The sequence below is a fragment of the Chelonia mydas genome, chromosome 19 (genome assembly GCF_015237465.2).
Source record: "Chelonia mydas isolate rCheMyd1 chromosome 19, rCheMyd1.pri.v2, whole genome shotgun sequence".
In the NCBI taxonomy this organism is placed as follows: domain Eukaryota; kingdom Metazoa; phylum Chordata; order Testudines; family Cheloniidae; genus Chelonia; species Chelonia mydas.
In genome coordinates this window covers 5,314,864-5,325,448 of record NC_051259.2, presented here as the reverse complement: position 1 = coordinate 5,325,448, position 10,585 = coordinate 5,314,864, and the positions used below count along the sequence as shown (strand labels likewise).

General features: G+C 48.4%; 1 long non-coding RNA gene across 1 annotated transcript; it reads left to right on the top strand.

Moving 5' to 3' along the window:
- Nucleotides 1-967: 967 nt before the first annotated feature.
- On the top strand, nucleotides 968-9,633 carry LOC122463345. The gene is made up of 2 exons (XR_006286608.1): nucleotides 968-1,140; nucleotides 5,012-9,633. It is a non-coding gene; the product is annotated as an uncharacterized LOC122463345 (long non-coding RNA).
- Nucleotides 9,634-10,585: the final 952 nt, after the last annotated feature.

Genomic DNA, 10,585 nt, shown 5'->3' with positions numbered 1-10,585 from the left:
TGCGTTCTAGTCTACACTTGGTCACTGAGTTACTACATGATCTTGGGTAAGTGCTTGCATGTCTGTGCACCCACTTATAAGATAAAGACCTGCTGGTGTTGCCATTCAACAGAATTATTCCTGGAGCTCAAGTGGCTGTGTGGCTGTTTTCTGCTAGGGTCGTGCCTGGGTTCAAATCCTGAAAGTGGCTGATAGTGGGGTTTGCAACAGAGTCTGGTGGACCTTTTAACAGCAGGCCCCACCACCAAACCTTTAATTTGGCTGACCCAAGTGAATTCTGGGAGATGTAGTCCCCAAGGGAAATGATGGGAGTGGTAGACCCACATCATGTGATCGCAGGAGCATGTGACTGACAGGCTATATAAATAGCTTCCTGGGACTCAGAAAGGAGGAGACTTCTCTGAGGTAGGAGAAGAACAGACTTAGACTATGGGCTCGCCCATGAGTGAGCTGGGAAAAAGGGGCAAGGGGAAAGAAAGGTTTCCCAGGGAGGAGTTAGGCATCTGTGGCAAAAGGCCTGGGGTAGCACAGGAGTGTGTAGTGTTGTTGATTCCAAGCATTCAAAAATCCTGAGCTTGAAAAGAAAGAGATGTTGTGGGCTCATTTTATTTAGTTTCTGAGCCTTTAGGCTGCATTCAGGTCATGTTTTCAAGCTTCCTGCTGCATCCAAGAGGGCTAGGGATGTACATTTTTCTTTAAAAGAGAGCAGGGGCTTTTGGGTAATCCCCTGACTCCAGGATCCTGGGCTTTGAGAAGAAGACCAAATATCATGAGACTCAGTGTGGGAGTGAGGCCTGCGGTTGGCCACTTGTATTTCTTTAGGGGCCACAAGACTGGGGCTTAGGGCTGGGAGGAAATCTTTAAAACACTTCTACTGAAGAGAGGGGTTTTTGTTTTTTGGGGGGGTTTTTGTTTGTGTTTTTTCATAAAATTCTTTGGAGGAAAAAATTTCCTTTTTTGACCAGATCCAGTCCCAGCAGGGGTGGGAAGAACCCCTCCTCCATCCCCTGTGCTGAATGGGCTATAGTCCTGGGGAAGGAACGACAGACAATGAGAACCCTGCACCAACTGTCTTAAGGAGCTGCCCTGCCTCGGGCAGGGTGATGGGGCTATCCTGGGTTGTGCCTGGAGTGCTGGAAGGTAAGGTCTCTCTAGCTTGGTTGGAGAGCCAATTTCCTCTACGAGGAGGGAAATTTAAGCATCTCCTAACCCTACCTCACAGGCAGATAGGAGGCAGGAGAGCTGGAGAGGTAAGAACCAGTTGCAGGGTTGCCAGACAAGCACAGTTAGTGAGCATTGAACTCACATAAAGAGTTGGGGGTAAAGAGTTCCCTACAAGTCTATTCATGGTGAGTTACCTTGGCCAGCTGGGATTTTGCCTTGAACTCTCTGTTGCACAGAGACCTCTTTATACCACAGTGGCAGCATAAAGGGGCATTAAAGTAACTTCTGCCCACTTTGTACTGCCAGAGTGGGGCACAGGGGCATTGGCATGAAAACTGAGACCCTCATTTCTTAGTGTCCAAGACCTGCCTCTCTCCCTAAGGAGCAGCTGGATTGAACAGGGTAGAATTGCTGGAAGAAAGCCGCTGGGCACCGTGCACCAATCTGGAGTTCAGCTGAGCCCTCTTGCTGTGAGGAGTGCTGGGAAACTCTTGGCAATGCTGGGGAAAGCTACTGATCCTTTAATGGTTAAAAGAGACCTGTGACTCTAACCAGACCTGCCGCGCACTCTCACTATTTACAAGGTCAAATGAAAGCTCTGCAATGGAAGGTTTGGGGCTGCAAGGAAACTAAAAATTGATATTTTTTTATTAGTAAAGTGTGGTTTAAACTTGTCAAGGTAACACATCCAGTGATGCTGTAGAGGTCCCACTTAAAAAGATGCACGGTCCCCTTTGAAAGGCAACTAAAACCGTTCTGATCGATGAGCTGTACAGGTGCTTAGACCTCCCCACACAGAGCATGTCCAACTAAATTCTCCTTTCCAAGTCTGGTGCCACCCCCAGAAGTCTATTATGTAACGTGTGAGTCACGCAGAGCAGGGGTGTCAAACTGTTTTGGAGGGGAAGGACAAATTGCCTGTTTAATTATGGGCTGAGGTATAAACTCAGAGCTGCTACTTCCTACTCCCCATGGCAGAGTGTGCATAGGAGGCTTGCAAAGAGACCCAGGTGTGTGGAGATGAGTATAGAGGGTGTGCGTTTTGGCCTCTGTAGTGACTAAATCTTACACTCATTCCACCTCCCCTTCCTATGTGTTGAGGGGATGAATGAATGCTCACAAAGTGCTCTGAGATCCTCAGATGCAGGTCGCTGGAAAGAATGCGAAGAGTTACTAATGAGCTCAGCCGATGGATGGGAACAGGAAGAGAGAGGGTGTGGGAGTGAATGATCAAAACACGTCTCACGTCAGCACACGCAATCCAAAAAGCTCTTGCTCCTGTCGGAATTGCATAACGTGCCCAGAGGAGTTCAGTGTGGGGTTCCCGCCCCCTGCCCAACGTGCGCATCAGAGCAGTGTCTCCCCCACAATTTCCTTCATCTCAGTTTAGCCTGGATCCATCTTCCCCAGGCTGTGCGAAGGCTTCTCCTCAACTAAATTAATTCCGTTTTCATTTCAAATCACGGACCTGCTTCCAAGAGCCTTTCACAAACTGCCTCCCCATGCCTTATTATGTCCAATCATCCAACTTTAATAGGACTCTCCCTTTTTATATGAAAGGTGGAAGTTAATTTTAAATATTTTATTTGTAAGACAAAATTTAATCAAGAAATTAAGCAGCCTGAATACTAATTAGGGTCTGGACTCAATGCACCTCCACCAAGAGGCAAATAAGATCAAATCTGTCTTCCTCATCAGAGCCCTCATAAATATTCATCAAACAAATAGAAGATTGGATGCCATTAAAGAGAGGAGAGAGATTGAAATCGGAATATTTCTGTGGAGTTGAAAGGGTTGGATGGCATCCAAGCTTTGCCCCAAATAATAATAAATCATTGCTATGAGGAGGTTAAGAAATGGGCCTGTCAAATGCTTGTTGTCGTGGCTTTTGGACAAATCAAAAGACATCTATCCTAATTTTTTCAGCCTGCTCCTTAATAAAAATGGACAGTTTGAATAAACTGTTAGGAATATTAATCTTTGTGTCCCGGTGGGGATGGTGGATGAGAGACAATGGATGAGTTGCCCAAGCATAGAGAGTTACAGCTTAAAGTTGGGACCTAGATTTTGGGTGCGTCTAGACCCACTTGACTGGATTCACCCATCAACTTTGTGTGTGTCAAAACGCTACCAAATCAGAATGGTCCATCTTATGCTCTTTGCTCTAATGTAAATGACTGCAAGGTACAAGGCAACAGACTCAGGCCTAGGGTCCTGGTTGGTTTGGTTTTTTGGGGGAAAGCAGGGCACATAAGTGCTTTAGTGTACGTATCACAAGGTGCTGGGCAAAGGGTTGCTGATTCAGCCCTCTGTCATGCCAGCTCCCATTTATGGGGAGAGACTAGAGCTGGCTGGAGATACCAGTCGCTAATTAGGGAGGCAGAGAGAGCTGCTGCCCAATTAGTGAGGGGCTGTATAAAAGCCTCAGGGGAAGGAAGCCAGGGGGGAGCAGAAAGAAAGGGAAAAGGCAGGGAGTGGAAGCAAGGGGTAGCTCTTCCCTTTTTCCTGCCCGCAGATGGTGAAGGGCCAACTGTATATGATGAAACAGTGGTAGGAACAAGCCTGTGAATAAACTGCACCGGTGGATACTAACCCCAGGGTCTCAGAGTGACTTTGTGGACTTGGCAGAGGCAGGAGCCAATGGGGCCCTGCCGCGCTCTGCTGCAGTATGTCACTGCCTTGTACTGGATACAATCAAAACTACTTGACTGTGTGCCATGATTTGCATGTGACCCAGGGTCTCTTAACGGCTAATGGAGTTTCTCCATTAGCTCACGTGGCAAGGGCCAGTGGCTTTGGAGCTGGAAGGTCTGAGGTCTGTTCTTGTAAAGGCCCAAGGAGCTATGTAGAGAAAAACAACTATAGCCTCTGGCCACAGACTTGTTCCAATAGAGGTCAGGATGTAGGGTGGTGAAGTAGCTTTTCTTGGACAATTCTCTGGATGCTGCGGTGCGTGGAGACTGACACCCCCAAAGTTAAACTGGGAAATGTTCTTTCCACTTGTTGATTTTTCACACGCTCTGGGGAACTGTTTTCCGCCTTCACTTTGAAAAACGTGAACCCTGCAATTCTTAAAATAATATCAACCCTTCTCCGATTCTGAGCCACGTCAGAAGTGACTTAAACTGTCAGCTAAATAACTATGCGAGGGCTGATTCCTGGGCTGGAAGGTTCGCTCTGTGAGGTGTCCTCCTTCATGGTAACATGACTAGCTGTCAGCAAGGTGCCCCTTGCATAGGAGGTATCAGGATCCATATTAATACCACGCTCCCTCCTGCACAGGGCTGCACATAAGAGCAAATGAATGTAAAGGGAAGAGGGGGGAAAGGGTTATTTCACTGGGGGAAATCTCTGGGGCTTCAGTAAGGAGTTGTGAGTCAAGAACAGAAGCCTAAGTTGTTTTGTCCTAGTTAAAGTGTTATTGCACTAATAATAATATCTAGCTATTCTATAGCCCTATTTCAAAAGCACTTTACAAAGAAGGAGAGTATCCTTATCCCTGTTTGACACTTGTGGAAACCGAGGCACCGAGAGGAGAAGTGACTTGCCGAAGGTCACCCAGCAGGCCAGTGGCAGAGCTGGGAATAGAACCCAGGTCTCCTGAGTCCTAGGCCAGTGCTCTAGCCAACACTGACTCCCAGTGGATTCAGCACTCTACAAATAGACAGTACATGACAGCCCCTGCCCCAAAGAGCTCCCAATCTAAAAGCCAAGACATCTCTGCTGGTAGAGACCATGAGCAAGCTGGGGTGGGAGAAGCGGGCCCTCAAATAGGGCTGGGTAGGAAACAATATTTTTCTTTAAAGCTTTTTCCAAAATTGAATTTTATTTATTTATTTTTTTACAGCAATCTCTCCCCGCCCCCCCCAAATCTGTTTGTAAAAGCGGTGTGTCATGTTGAACAGCTTTGATGAACACATGGGACCAGCTGCAGCCGTAACATGAAGCAGATGTGTGCAATTCTTTCTGAATCTCTCGCCCTGTGCAGCAAGGGAGGGTTCTGTGATCTGTATCTCGAAGCACCGCTGGAAGGACCATGGGATCATGAGCAGTCGTGCCCTTTAAATCTCCGCCAGCATTTCCCAGAGATGCGCTCGTTAAAAGACAAGGCATGCTGAGGGTTTACAGAACCACCTTGTCAGTCAGTTGTGGAGGCCTGGGACAGGGGAGAATCGGGCTCCAATCACGACATTTGCAATTCCAAGTGAGGATTTAGAGACCGGGATTGTTCGGTTTGCAAATACTGTGGCGGTGGGGGCAAGATGCTGATATCAACCGACCTCTCAAGGTGCCAAGAAATCTGCGGGTGTCATCGGTCCGTGACGCAGCCCTTCATCCCTTTGGTCAGGAGCGTCTCCCAGTGTACCTGATATCACCGGGGGTGGGGGGGAGACCGCTCCATGTTTGAAGAGCAACTTTTGGCACTTTGCATGTTTGTTCCCTTCCCTAATCATCCTTTGCTGCCTTTCCTGAGGGCAGCGGGGGTGAGAGTTAAAGGTCGAAAAGTCACTGACGTTTTAGTGGGAGCTTTAGAACAACTTAAAAAACAAACAAACAAAACCACCCCAGGACTTTGGCCTTTCAGATCAATGTTGTAAATATATAGGGCCAGACAGTGCTCAGATCAGTGCAGATGTGGGGAAAGGTAGAAGGGGGCTGATCGTTGCCCTCCCTGTAGAACGGTCGTTGCATCAGTGCAGAATACAATGGAACGAGAATTTTGCCGCCACTTTGTACTAGTGTAAATGACTGCACTGGGTACAACGTAACAATGCATTGGGCCCAGAGGAGTCTTGGCTCCATTTGTCTCCCCAGCTAGGTACGAACGTGGGCCTGGAGCTTCCTGACACACACACACACACACACACACACGGTCTAATAGAGGCAATAGGACCAGCAAATCTGACTGAGTCGAGTTAGATGACGTGCTGCTGACCCCCAACTGACCTGCTTGGAACAGGGTTTAATTACAATTAGCTGGATGCTACTTGTCCTAGTCTGTGCTGCCATCGGTCCCATATCATTGGATCTACGGGGGCCTTTCACTCCGGCCACCAAGCAGCTGTCACATCCTACGCACCATAAAACTCCTCCAAACTGCTCTGGGGTCTAAACAGGCCACCTAGTGGTGGCGTTTCCCTCATTTAAGATCCTTACCTCTAGTACAGCTGGAATTCAGTGTGCTAGAGAAGTGAAACCCCTCCTGGTGCTAGTCTTGGCCACCATCAGCATGTTGTGTTCTGCTTCTTCTGCTTTTCTCTTGTCTTCCTGCTCCCCACGGCAGTTTGAGCTTAATTACCCCCGACTGAGGCCAGGCTGCAGAGGAAATATGTGTGAGAAGTCACCTGACGCGCTGGTTGCTGTTGGCTGATTCTTTGAACTTTGGAAATGACCTTGCTGCTGGTGGTAAGTGTTAGCCAGTGAAGTGCTTGGAGCAGCTCTGGGTAGAGCTGATAGACCCCATAAACTACCTCCTCCTAAGAGTGGATTCCTGCTGCAGCCCCTGGATGAAGAAGAATTGTATCTGGATTCCTGGCCTTGCCCAGCACGGGTTATGGCTGCAGCCCATAGTTAGTGTAGTTAGGGGGTATGGGGTATCCACTTAGCATGTAGGTTCGCAGTAGAACCTATAATTTAGATTCTTAGCTCTTTGGGGCAGGGTGTGACTTGTACAACACCTAGCACTGCGGGGTCCTGGTCCATGACTGGGTTAGCAGCATTACTGCAATACAAATAATAAATAACACGATAGCAGCGTTTGTCCAGATCTGTGCCAGATAAAGCACCGTTCCCTATTGTGATAGCCTGAGAGATGCCAGCATGGTGTCTCCCTCACGCATGCATGATGGGCCTCCAACTAGGTCATGATAGAGGCTGTATATTTAAAGGACACTATCCTGCAAGGTGCTGAGTGTCCAAAACTCCCATGGGTGCTGTGGGGAATCTGGGGATGAGAGAGAACCCAAGAGCTCCAAGCCAGAGGAAAGTGACCTCTTGGTGGCATTCCAGTGTGTGTCCTCCACTGCTGTTTGGGCACCCAGAGCTGGGCAACTTTTAGAGGAGACAATGCAGAGAAATGAACGAACATGGTCACTGATCAAACAAACAGAGGTGCACTAGGAAGCATGTCAGAGGGTGAGGTGGGGGAAGCAACCTTCTCCTGGGACCAGCGACACCCCGGTTGAGCTGCTGATCTCTGCACAGCTACCGGTGAAAGGTGTTAATTGCAGTGGCTGCTGAGCCTGGAGTTAAGCAAAGGGAAGCTCGACCTTCAGCTGTTAATCTTGCCTTTAACAGCCCCAGCCAGCAAAGCTCCACACGGCAATCCCAATTAAAGCCAGGTTCTTGCAGCCTTACAAGTCTGAGGCTGATGAGGCCAGTGTCTGGGAAGATTAGACTTTAATTAAAGCTCCAGCCAAGCACCTGTCTAGGTCTCCGTCTCTTTTCTTTCCTTCCCATGCGTGCTTGTAGTTCACATTGTAGGTTCTCTTCATAGCCTCTGTAGATCCAGCTCCCAGTGTTCTGATGCTTTGGAACATAGGAGCTGCCCTCCCGGCTCAGACCCACCTCGTTCAGTATCCAGGCTTTGGTAGCGGTCAGCACCACCTGCTTCTGAGGAACCTGTCCCTGGGAACAGTCGTAGAATTTAAGGCCAGAAGGGACCACCGGATCACCTTGTCTGACCTCCTGTATAACACAAGCCACTATATGCTACCTACCCATCCCACCTCAGCTTTGCCCCAAAGTGTGACAGCTCTCAGGAAGCTAAACTGCTGTCCACCACAGATGGAGAGCAGGGGAGACCAAGGTGCACCGATGGCTGGGCAGGGGCAGGGAATTGATTTAATGAGAGAGACCCCCTCTCTTCCTGACATCTGTTAGAGGTTGGCTCCTGCCCTGAAGCACGAGGGTTTCAATCTCTAGCCAAACTCTTGGGGACTTGGTGGGGTGCGTGTTTGTTTTTAAATCCTCACTGTTCTAACCCTGCATATGCTCGTTATCCATGTATATGTACAATCCTTCTTTGACTCCTACTGGCCTCTTGGCTTCAGAGCCCCCTTGGCTTCTTGTCTGCTCTACCGCACCAGAGAACCTAGTGTGAGTTTAAAAAAAAAAAAATAGTGACATGATTTTAAAACTAAACGTCAAGGGAACCACCTTGAGTTTTGGGTTTTAACCCTTCCCCTCTGCTGTTTGTGAACCCAAGCGCAGGAGAGCCAGTCAATGAAACTTAATTGTGCTCTCAAGGGCTGCGTCCACAGTGGGAGCAGTTTATTGTTCTCGGAATCCCAAAACACTATCCTGACAAAGGGCTCCTAGAGCGGACACGGCTTGTATTGGCAAAGCCGGGCTTTGTGCCAGTTGAGTTAAAGCCACCGCAGGGTTGCCAATTAGCCCCATTATTTACTGGCCGTCTTGAGCTTTTTGGTGTTTCTCTTAAAACCCCAGCTTCTGGAGTTATGGCTCTCATAGTCACAGAGACAAGCTTGAAAATGCATCTCCCAAAGGCTCCAAAACCAGAAAGTAACAAGTCCCAACATTTATTTATATATACTTTCAATCTCTTGATTATTTTGTGGCCCAGCTCCTCTGGGGAGTGATGCTTGGGGAGTGACAACACAGCTGGTCGAATCAAACGATTGTCTCTCGGCTTGGCTGCGCCCTGTTTCCTCTGATGCTCTGTGCTGCAGGTGAAAACATCACTCCCATCTTGAGAGTAAGAGATGGAAAATGAGAACACAGGTTTTTGCAGCAGGGGGGAAGGGGAATTGGTATGTGGTGCAAAGAGAAAGATCTCAGCCATGTTCCCCATTGTACTGTATTTATTGCTCTAACTGGACTCTCCGTGGGGAGAAAAGCCTTGTATCAACCTCATCCCCTGCAAGGTAACCCTAGCAGAATCTTATTGCCAAATTATAGCTGAGCATAGTCAAAACCCATAAACAGCATGGCTCTGTTTTGCCTTGCTCCTCCAAGAGAGAGGAGAATCAGCTGCATAGGGTTTAAAATAAGGTTTCCTTGCCTCAGTTAGGGATGAATGCCTGGAATATTTGAACTGATTTCCCCAACTTGTGCCCTTTCTTTACTTTTTGCCTTCCGCTCAAGTCATGTCTACGTTTGACTTCTGCCAACCGGCTCTGTTGGTGTGGGCTGTGGCAAGGTGCGATTGCTGACTGACAGAACCCTGTAGCATAGACGCAGCTCTAACTAACGGCCCATCCACCTTATTGGTTCTCTCTGCACAGCTCTCCATCGTGTTGATGTTCGCTGCTGCGGTGCTGGCCGCTGGTAATAAGAACTGGGAGCGGTAGATAGCTGGCAGAAGCATTCACCTCTTTCTGAGCTTGCTGCAGAATCAGGAACCCGTGTCCCTTTGCATGTAACTCTGCCGGCTTTAACTAAGACCAAAATGGGCAACAGGCTGTCAGGTTCCATTTGAAAACTTTCAGAACAGATTGCTCCCTTTCTGCAAAGCCGCAACCCGGAGAATTGTGCTTTTTGAATATGGAGACAGCTGCTAGGGCTGAATGAACCAACCAGCTCTGTCCGGGTATGAAAAGTCCCCTTAACGTCTCTCATTTGTCACCATTTGCTCCTCCCCATCTGAGATGAGAAGTGAGAGTGTTGGGGTTTTTATCTCCTTCTGGCTATAAGGGCCGTGTCCCCATTTAGTGACTGAAATCCATATCCCTGCAGTAAAGCTTTTTAGCTTCCTAAGTGTTTCTGTTGCATCTCTTCTGTTCAGGGGGCAGCCTGGGCGCTATGTCCAGGGACACAGACTGTCTGGGGGGAGTAGAGACCAGCCAGATGCAGGCACTGTGCTTCTAACAAAGAAAATAACCTCCTACCCAGAAGTGCCAGGCTCTTGTTTAGTTGCCCATGAAAAAATTCCTGGCCTTCTCTAGGAATTGGAGGACCAAGAGCTTTGTGGTTTTAACTTGTCAGGCTGAGACCTTCCAACTCATTTCACCCAACCCACAGATGAGCTGCCATCAGAGAGTAGTGCATTCTGGCCAAGTCTGGATTGGAGCCAGTAACCAGAGGAGATGGCTCTGATTTCAAACTTCCTGCAAACTCCAGTCACCCAAGGGTTAATGTATTGATTTATTTTCCATGTAGCTGAGTACCTTGGAAGGAAGGGGGAGGCTGTTCTGAGCTGAAAAACAAACTCAATGAAAGAACAGGAAATTGAGGCAGATGCTCCCTGTGTCTGAAGAGCCCTTAGTAGCCATATCCCTGGCAGGCCTCTCCAGCCTTCCTGCAAAAGTTGCAGTTTTTATTCTTTCACTTCTCTTGCTCTGTCTCTTTTGAAAGCTGTGTGTGTGGGAAGCCCAGTTTCTGAAGCCCTGAGTAATTGTGGGGGCCCTGATTGCTGGCAGTCAGGGCTGATGAGGGCTGCCGCATGGGACTGAAGTTTCAT